General features: G+C 38.5%; 1 pseudogene; it reads right to left on the bottom strand.

The window, feature by feature from the left end:
- Positions 1–8,068: 8,068 nt before the first annotated feature.
- Positions 8,069–9,083, bottom strand: LOC105746771 (gem-associated protein 2 pseudogene; annotated as a pseudogene).
- Between the last annotated feature and the right edge of the window lie 832 nt (positions 9,084–9,915).

The raw sequence follows: 9,915 nt of genomic DNA, 5'->3' as shown, positions 1-9,915 counted from the left end.
GAATTTTTATGGTGACTTTTACAGTGAACACTCAGAGTTAACATTTAGCTTACTCACCATTCAAAGCTGCAATGGAGAATACTATTTGATTTAAAGTCACAACTTTTTTAAAAGATTACCTTTTGATTACAGGAGACATTTCATGGTATTTTGTTATGTCAGTCAATTTATCTTTCTAACATTATTTTCAACTACTCCACAAGGCAAATCTTTTTTTTTTTTTTTTTTTTTTGAGGTACTGGGAACTGAACCTAGGACCTTGTCCATGCAAAGCAGGTTCTCAACCACTGAGCTATACCTGCTCTGTGCAAATCTTTTTTTCTTTTCTTTTTTTGACTTTAAAATGAAAACATCACTTTTATTGACAAAGTAAAACCACAATGAACAGTTTTAGAGAAGAGAAATAAGACAGACACAAGAGAATAGAGTGTATAAAATTGTAGCAAACAGGTTAATACTCATCACCCTTATCCTCTCCTTCACCATTATCCGTTCCAACTTCCTTATAATCCTTCTCAAGGGCAGCCATGTCCTCGTGGGCCTCAGAAAACTCTCCTTCCCTCATCCCCTCACCCACAGACCCAGTTAAACAAAGGCACGCTTGGCATACATCAGGTCAAACTTGTGGGCAGGCAAGCCCAGATCTCAGCCACAGCTGTGGTGTTGCTCGGCATGCACACAGCTTAATGGACCTTGGCCACATCTACCAGGTACCACAATGGGCAGGTACCACAATGGGTAATTAATGCTGACCTTGAAGCCAGTGGGACACTGGGCTACAAAGTGGATGGTGTGCGTGGGCTTGATGGTGGAAATGGCAGCTTTGATGTCTTTGGGAACCACGTGCCTTGGCACAGTAGGCAGCAAACCATGTATTTACCTTCATGAAGGGTGCGTTTCACCCTCTGGTTGGCTGTCTCAAAGCAAGCACTGATAATCTCTGCTACAGAAGTTGTTTGTGGTAGGCTTTTTGAGCAGAGATGATGGGCATATGTGGCCAGGTGGTCTGGAATTCTGTCAGGTCAACATTCAGGGGACAATCAAATCTGAGGGAAGCAGTGATGGAGGACACAATCTGGCTAATAAGGCAGCTAAGGTTGGTGTAGATTTGGGTGGTGAATATTGAGGTTCCTACGACAGATGCCATAGATTACTTCATTGTCTACCATATAGGCACAATCTGAGGTCTGTGTGTGGTGAGGATGGAGTTGTAGGGCTCAGCTGCCTCTGTGGAAACCTGGGGGGTTGGGTAAATGGCAACGGTTTCATTCTTTTCCTCCCAAGTGCCTTTCTGTCTACACAAATTCTTTTGTATATATTTCCCCTGGGTGGAATTAATTTGTTTATCCATGTTTCATTCATTCAAAAACATTGAATCAATACCAGCTATATGCCAAACATTTCACAGGTGGGAAAACTAGAAGTAGATAGATGGTTCCTATCCCTAGAAAGTTTACATTATACCAGAGAAATAGAAATGAAACAACAACAACAAAAAGGAGCATAAAATGATAAATACATAGAAACACAGACAAGTGGGTGAGAAGGTAAGATTTTTGTTTGGGCTTTAAAGATTAAGAATTTTTCTAGCAGAGAGAAGGAGGATGGCAGGATGAGAGCTGTTGAATAAAAGGTGTGCTGGGCAAAGGCCAATAGCATGACAACACTAGGTGTATGGAGAGAACAGTGGGGATGTGGGGAATGAGGATAGGGGAGCAAAGAAGGGATTAGCAGAAGAGAGGGGAAGAAATCCCATTGTGAAGGGCCTTGGGCACAAAGGAGAGCCAAAAAACATTTTGAGGAAGAGGATGACATGAAGTACAGATTATAGAATTCTGGCGTCATTGATTTAGAATTAGAAGAGCCTAAGGCCTGGCAGTTGAGGGACTATTGCAGTGGTTTAGGCCATTGGTTGACAAACATTTTCCATAAAGGGTCAGATGAAAAATATTCTAGACTTTGCAGGTGACATATGGTCTCTGCCACAACTACTCTACTCTGTTGTGGTAGTGTGAAAGCTGCCACAGACAATATATAAATGAATGAGGGTGGTTGTGTTCAATTACACATGGCAGCAGTGAGATGGTGGGCACGTATGAGATGGAGTATCTTAAGGTAATTCTATGATTTTTAACTTGGGAAACCAGGTGATTGTAACATAATTTATTGAAATAGAAAACACCAAAAGGTAAAGATTTTGTGGGAAACTTAGGAAAGCTGTTTGGTCATTTCTTAAAAAGCTGAGCATACATGATGCAACCATTCCACTCCCAGGTATTTACCTAAGAGAAAAGAAAGCACATCTCCATATAAAGATTTGTACATGAGTGTTCACAGCAGACTTTTGTGGAACAAAACTAGAACAACGTAAATACCTATCAACAAGTGAATGGATAAATTGTGGTATAGTTGTACAATGGAATATTAGTAACAAAAAAGAATGAATTAATGATACACATAACAATATGGATGACCCTCAAAATAATTATCCTGAATGAAAGAAGTCAGGTGAGAAAAAAGTACATACTGCATGATTTCAGTTGAATAAAGTTCTAGAAAAGGAAAACTGATCTATGGTGAAGGAAAGCAAATAAGTGGATGCATGGGACTAGGAGGAGGACAAAGAGAGCCAAAAGTGAGTGATTCGAAGGCGTGTGAGGAAACCTTGGGGGCAAGTGTGTGTTGAATATACCCATTATCTTGATCTAGTAATAGTTTCACAAGTATATATATGTTGAACATAAAAAGTTATATACATTAAACATGTGCAGTTTACTGTATGTCAATTTTACCTTGATAAAAGCTATTTTTAAAAGTTAAAAAAATGAAACCATAAGATAAATTGGAGGGAAGTGGATGTGACTCAAGTGACTGAGTTCCTGCCTACCACAGGGGAGGTCTTGGGTTCGGTTCCCAATGCCTCCTATAGAAGATAAGCAAGACATTGAGCTGACACAATGGCTGGCATGGCAAGCTGATTGCAACAAGATGGTGGAACAAGAAACACAAGGAGGAAAACATAATGAGAGACACAACAAAGCAGGGAGCCGAGGTGGCTCAAGTGTTTAGGTGCCTTCCACCCACATGGGAGGTTCTGGGTTTGGTTCCTGGTGTCTCCTAAAACAAAGATGAGCACATTATGAACAGATAAACAAGTACAAACAAGGAGAAATAAGCAAATAAATAAAATAAATGTATATATTTAATTAAAGATTTTTTTTTCCCCTCCTCCCCTCCTCCTGCCCTGCTACTATTTTTGCTGTCTGTGTTGTCTTCTCTTCTCATTTTCTCTCCTCTAGGATTCACTGGGATTCAACCCTAGAGACCTCTGTTGGGAAGAGAGGCTCCCTGACAATTGTGCCAACTCAGTTCCTGGTTTCTCCTGCACTTCACCTTGACTCTCCCCTTGTCTATCTTTTGATGCATCATCATCTTGCTGCATGACTCAGCTGTGCAGGGCACTGGCTCACCATGTGAGCATTCGTGCTGGCACTGGCTTGTCATGAGGGAATACTTTCTCTTCTTTTTCACCAGGAGGCCCCAGGGATCAAACCCAGGTCCTACCATATGGTGGGTGGAAGCTCCATCACTTGTGCCACATCTGCTTCCCAATAAAATAAATCTTAAAAAAAAGATAAATTGTAGAAAATATGGCAATTTCTGATCTCAGGGTGGAAAAACCTTCTTAAACATAAGTGCCAAAAAAAAAGTACTGAAAAAGACTAGTTAGGAAATCAATAGACGGATCTGGAACCTGTTAAGAAGTCCCCATGGACATCAGTACCCCCAGGACGGCTGCTGGAAGAACTTGCAAGATTCCCCCATTTGGAACGAGAGTTCCTCTGCAAGCCAGGAGAAGCCCAGATATTCTCCAGGGGCCTTAGCATTGGGACCTCCCAGCGGACTGTCAGGTTGGTTAATCAGTCAAAACAGTAAACACCTGGGACTCCTTTCCTGTAATGACAGTAAAAAGGCAGAATAATTAATGGTTCAAAAAGCAAGCACAAAGGCCAAACTGGCCCTCTCTTGCTTTTTGACCCCTGCTCTTGCCTTCCCCTGCCCTGCCTTGATGAACGCACAAGCAGAACTGGGGATTTATAATCTATACTGGAAAATTGTATTCTGTCAATTGGCTCTCTTTATCATTTTTTGGCTCCTTTCCTCTCTACCTGGGACTGACCCATGATCTCTTACTTTCTCACATTTCTCTTCTCACCATTCCTTAATAAATTACTAGCCTAACTAACCTGGCTTACTCTCAAAATTCATTTCCTGTAACTTGGCCAAGAACCTAGAGAAAATATGTTTATAATACCATGAAAGAAAAGGTTCAGAGTTTTATCTGCATGAAAACTTAAAACCTAGTAAAGAAAAATAACATAAAGAAAGTTAAAGGCAACAAATTGGTAAAACTGACCAGTCTTTCCAGACATATGTCTTTAAAATTTTTAATGTATAAAAAACTTGCAAGTACCTAGCTATTTGAGAACACATCTATAAAACAATAGGCAAAGAAGATGAATAGACAACTTGAAAAAGGAGAAATACAAAGAGTTAAAAATCTTCCAGAAATTTTCTATTCATGGCAAACTTGCAAATTAAAATTGAGCAGGGAGATGCCACTCTCTATAAGTAAACTGACTAATGTGATATAGTCTATTGTCAAAGATGGTGTTAGGTAAATAGTGTTTTTCTGGAGGGCAAATATGCAAGCCTTCTGGAGGGCTATTTAGTGGCATATATCAAAAGCCCTAATCCTTTGAGCCACAAATTTTACTTCTAAAAATCATCCAAGAAAATAATCCCAAAGTGTTTTACATAATTTTGTAACTAAAGTAAAAATTACGAATTGATTTTTGAATACTTTTCTGATTATTACAATGCATTAGTGATTCTTTGACATAGTCCTTGTCAGCTAAGAGCTTGAAATTCCAAAAATAAAGGAGTAATTGTTATTCCAAATACTACTCTTCTTGATTATTTACATAGTTAGATAAAGAATATATTTGCTGTCCCCACCCTGATCAAGATGGTAGAATGAGAAGCTTCAGGGCTCTGTGCCCCCATAGAAGCTCTGAACAACCAGAAAGAACTAGCAGAAACAGATTTCTCAAAGCTCCAGGAAAGTTAAAGCTATGCAGAAGGGGGCAAGAGCCAAATCAAGAGAAATGCTACTTAGAAGTGGTAAGACCTCTTGGAACACTAACTGTCCCCTCTCCCATCCCCTCACTGGTTCAGTATGCAGCTGGCCCATGCTCCTATTTCAGGTCCCTGGTCCTGGTTCTGGAGGAAGCAGAGTAATTCTTATGCACGTACAAGGAGATTGCATGTGTGGCACAGTCTGACAGGTGGCAGCCTGAGTGAATAAACCAGGATACTCTTCACAGGCTTGCCATCCCACAAATTGTCCTGTGTGTAGAAGTTCTCTCCTACAAAATGCTGTGGGAGAGGAGTCAGTTGTGGCTATCTGGGGCAAGGGATTGCTGACTGTAGGACATGGAGTGTAGTGCTTGAGACTTTGAGGAAATTGTTTCGTAGGGAAGAGGGGACATTCATATCCATGCAAATAGAGGAATTCCTAGAGTCACACCTGCATGCCCAAGGCAAGATGTATTTGCAGAAACAATCAGCAAGGCACCTAAGCTTTGGCCTGGACCTATTTTCTAAATTTATGGTTTATGGATAAGCCCTGAAGGAGAGTACTCACAGGGGTCCATATGAAAGACTGAGAAAGGTATTTGCTTCCTTCTTCTTAAAAAAAAAAAAAAATTTTTTATTGTTAGCTCCTGGCAGTCAAAGAAAGCTCTGTCATAATACTAACTGGATACAACCTTAAGGAACAGAGGCCTTACAATATAAAATCCAGTGAAAACACTTTAACATATCAAAATGTTCAGATTGAAACAAAAGATTACAAAATACATGAAGAAACAGGAAGCAGTGGTCCAAGCAAAGGAGAAGGTTAAAACATTTAGAACCAAAGATAAGGAGGTCCAGTCATGGGACATATTTGACAAGGACTTGTAAAAAATGGTCCTAAACATGCTCAAAGAGCTAAAGGAAACATGGACAAAGAATTAAGGGAAATCAGGAAAATCATAGATGAACACAAAGAGAATATAAATAGAGAGATGGAAATTATGAAAAGGAAGCAAACAGAGTTGAAGACCACAGTAACAGAAATTAAAAATCCTCCAAAGGGGTTCAAGAACAGATTGGAGCTGGCAGAAGAAAGAATTAATGAACTTGAAGATAAGATAATTGAAATCATCCTGTGTGAGGAGCAGAAAGAAGAAAGAATGAAGAAAAGTGAACAGAGTCTGAGGAACCTATGGGACACCACTGAGCATACCAATATATACCCTATGGGTGTCCCAGAAGGAGATGAAAGAGAGAAAGGGTCAGGGAGAATATTCGAATAAATATGACTGGAAATTTTCCAAATTTAATGAAAGACATGAATATACACATCCAAGATGCTCAAAGAACTCCAAACAGGATAAACCCAAACAAGCCAAGACTGTGATATATTATAATCAAATGCCAAAGAGAAAATTCTGAAAGCTGAAAGCTGAAAGAAAGAAGTATTGTGTCACACACAAGGGAGCTTCAATAAGATTAAGTGCCAATTTCTCATAGGTAACAATGGAGGCAATAAGGCAGTGGGATGATATATTTTAAGTGTTGAAAGCATAAAAAACCTGCCAACCAAGAATTCTCTATCTGGAAAAACTGCCTTTCAAATATGGGGGAGAGAGTAAACATTCCCAGATAAACAACAGCTGAGAGAGTTCATCACCACTAGACCAACCGCACAAAAGAAGCTAAAGCAGGTGCTGCAGGCTGAAAGGAAAGGACAACAGACAATGGATTGAAGCCACATATAGAAATAAAGATGTCTGGTGAGGGTAATAATGTGGGTAAATATAAATGCCAGAACTATTGTATTTTTGTTTCGTAACTCCACTTTTTACTTCCTATAGGATCTAAAAGTCAAATGCATGATAGTTAATGAGAAATCGGTGGTTTTGGGCTCAAAATGTACAAAACGCATGTAGTTTTTGAAAGAACTACATAAAAGTTGGGGCATTGAGGGGTATAAGAACAGAGTTTATATATACTGTTGTAGTTAAGTTGATATCAAAGCAAATGAGATTGTTATAGATTTAGGATGTTAAATTAAAGCCCCAAGGAAATGCAAAGAAAATCTTGGGGGATATGCAAGGTCATAGAGAAGGAAATGAGAGTATAGGTTGCCGGGGACGGGGAGCAGGAGGAGTGGGGTGTTAATGCATAATGGGTATAAGGTTTCTGTTTGGGAAGATGGGAAAGTTTTAGTAATGGAAAGTGGTGAGGATACTGCAACATCATGAATGTGATGAACCCTACTGAGTTGTATGCTTGGGAGTGGTGGAGATGGGAAAATTTGTTATACAATATATGTTTCCTTAATAAAAACAAAAAGAACAACTAAAGAGACAATGACAATTAAATACAATACGTGACCCTGGATGGGATCTAACAAGGGAGGAAAAAAGACTTATAAGGACATTATTGGGACATATGAAAAAAATGGAAAATAGACTGTAAACTTTATAACAATGTTAAATTTCTCAAACTAGATAACCACACTTAAGGTGGTTACATAAGTGGATATCCTCAGTCTTAGGAAATGTACATGAATTTACTGAAGATTTCCCTTAGTTTTGGATATCTAATTTGTTTTCAGTGTTAATCTAATATAAACAATGCTACCCTGACTACCTCTCATGAAAATAATATTTTTCCTTTTTCAGAATATTTTCTTAGATTTAGAAATTCCCAAGATTTAGGATTAAAAATTATAAGAGTCTATTAGTTAGGATTACTTTTGAGACCTCAACTAAATTAAGGTTAAAGAAACTAAACCTTCTGTGAAGGTTTAGTTTCTTTAAAGAAATAAAACAGTATGTAAATGCACATAGACTAAAATAACATTTTACAAACAATAAAATATCATCAACTAACAGTAAATAGATATTATAAAAGCTTTTTATTTTGAAATACAAACTTACCAATTACAAAAATAATACAAACTCCATACAGAGAATGTCAACATTCCCCTACCTTCCCCCTCAATCCATCTATCTTTCTGTCTATTATATTTTTTATCAACCTATTTCATGCACACTTTAGTATAGGTTGTATACTTGAACATTAAGATGAGGGTCTTTTACATAACATTAAAGATGTGAGGCAATCTGTGCTTAAATTGGCATTGCATTTCCTCATATTTAGGCTGTCATCATAACAAATATCTTCTATTCCTGAGAGAACAGCTACATCAAGATGGATTGTCAACTAAATCATTTTGGTGAAAATATCTGCTAACCAAACAGATTAATAAACTTAAAGCAGGAGCTCTCTCACCATCTTTGCTGTCCACTAAGACACCTTTTTGCAAGCTGCCAGATCAGTAAATGAGCCTCAGGGATTTTCAAGACAAGCCAACAAAGCATAAAACCGTCTTCCCAATTCTGGAGTAAAGTCTCTTTCTCCAAACCAATTACTAAGGTATTCCAAGATGCTAGTTACTATTGCCTGATTCTTTCTGCTAATAATCTAAGCAAGGGAAGAAAATCACTTATACACAATCAATTTCTGGATTTTCACTTGTAGCTGGTCCAGCAGTCCCTCCAGCACATAATCTTTCACCAAGACAAAAATTTTCCAGCCTTCTTCATGCTCCGATTTTGGCATGGTCATGTTACTATCCAACTGTTGAGGTTTCTGGGGCCTTCTATGTTTGTTCACACTCTGTCAAACAGTTGAAAACCGTGCCACTTGTTGCTGTTGCTTTTGCAGTATTAGGGAATATCCTTTGGGAGCAGGCTGGCATCCTTAAAGAGATACATTCACAGTTTGCCTTTATTTATTTATTTATTTTATCTTTGAGTCAATCTGAGTTTCCACAACCTCTGGACCTAAGGCTGATTCCATCCTTCCGTCATGTCTCAGGGCTCCACTGGCAAGAGCTGGGGCATCAGCTCTTCCACTGCAGATTCCATTTGTACCCACACTGTGGCATCCAGGCCAGTCAGTCCCCAGTACTTTTTATTTTTATGAAATTATTTTCCTGTGTGTTGCCTGATGATCAACTGATCTACAGAGAAGTTTCATTAGTAAGATTCTTAAAAGGTTATATCCTTTGAGAAATTTAAATGTGTGGTTAGGACTACAGAAAACATTCTCTATGTGTCTACCACATCTTATCCATGCTGAAATCACATTGGTATGAACTATCCTAAGAATCATATCCTGGTATGTAAAAGTTTTATTAAACTTTTAGTTTAGCAATCTCATACTACAAACCATACCTATGGCAAAGCATTTCTGTGGGAGGAGACTAACTTAACCTCTTGAGAGTTTTGTGTGTTCTGAGTTAGTGACAATATTGCCTAACCCTATGACTTTAAGTTTGTGGAACTAGATAGGCATGTTGCTAAAAAACAAATGTTGTTGGGTGCATGTTCTTAGCTCGATAAGGAGAACTTGTTTCCTGACAAACAAGCCTTCCATTTCCTCCCACCTCTGATCTAAACTATTGTAAAAAAACAAAAACAAAACAAAAAAAACAAACAAAAACCGAATTAGCTGCCCTGCATTGGTCAGGCAGCAAAATAAAAATCAAGATAGGAAATGGTCCAATGTGGCTATACAGATCTTGACTTCTGAATAGCCACTAATGTAAAATATATTTCCTGACTTCCTCCACCCCTGATTTCCTCCACCCTCTTCCTTCCTCCTTCACAGCCCTGAAACCGGGACAAAGCTCACAGAACTGTGATAAAACGGTGCTCATAATGATCAGATATGTGTGTGTATGATTATATGTACACATAAAATATTTATTAAGGAACGGAAAAGTAGGAATTG

The sequence above is a fragment of the Dasypus novemcinctus genome, chromosome 11 (genome assembly GCF_030445035.2).
Source record: "Dasypus novemcinctus isolate mDasNov1 chromosome 11, mDasNov1.1.hap2, whole genome shotgun sequence".
Classification (NCBI taxonomy): domain Eukaryota; kingdom Metazoa; phylum Chordata; class Mammalia; order Cingulata; family Dasypodidae; genus Dasypus; species Dasypus novemcinctus.
Note: the sequence above shows the minus strand (reverse complement) of the source record. Positions and strands in the feature narration are given on the sequence as shown.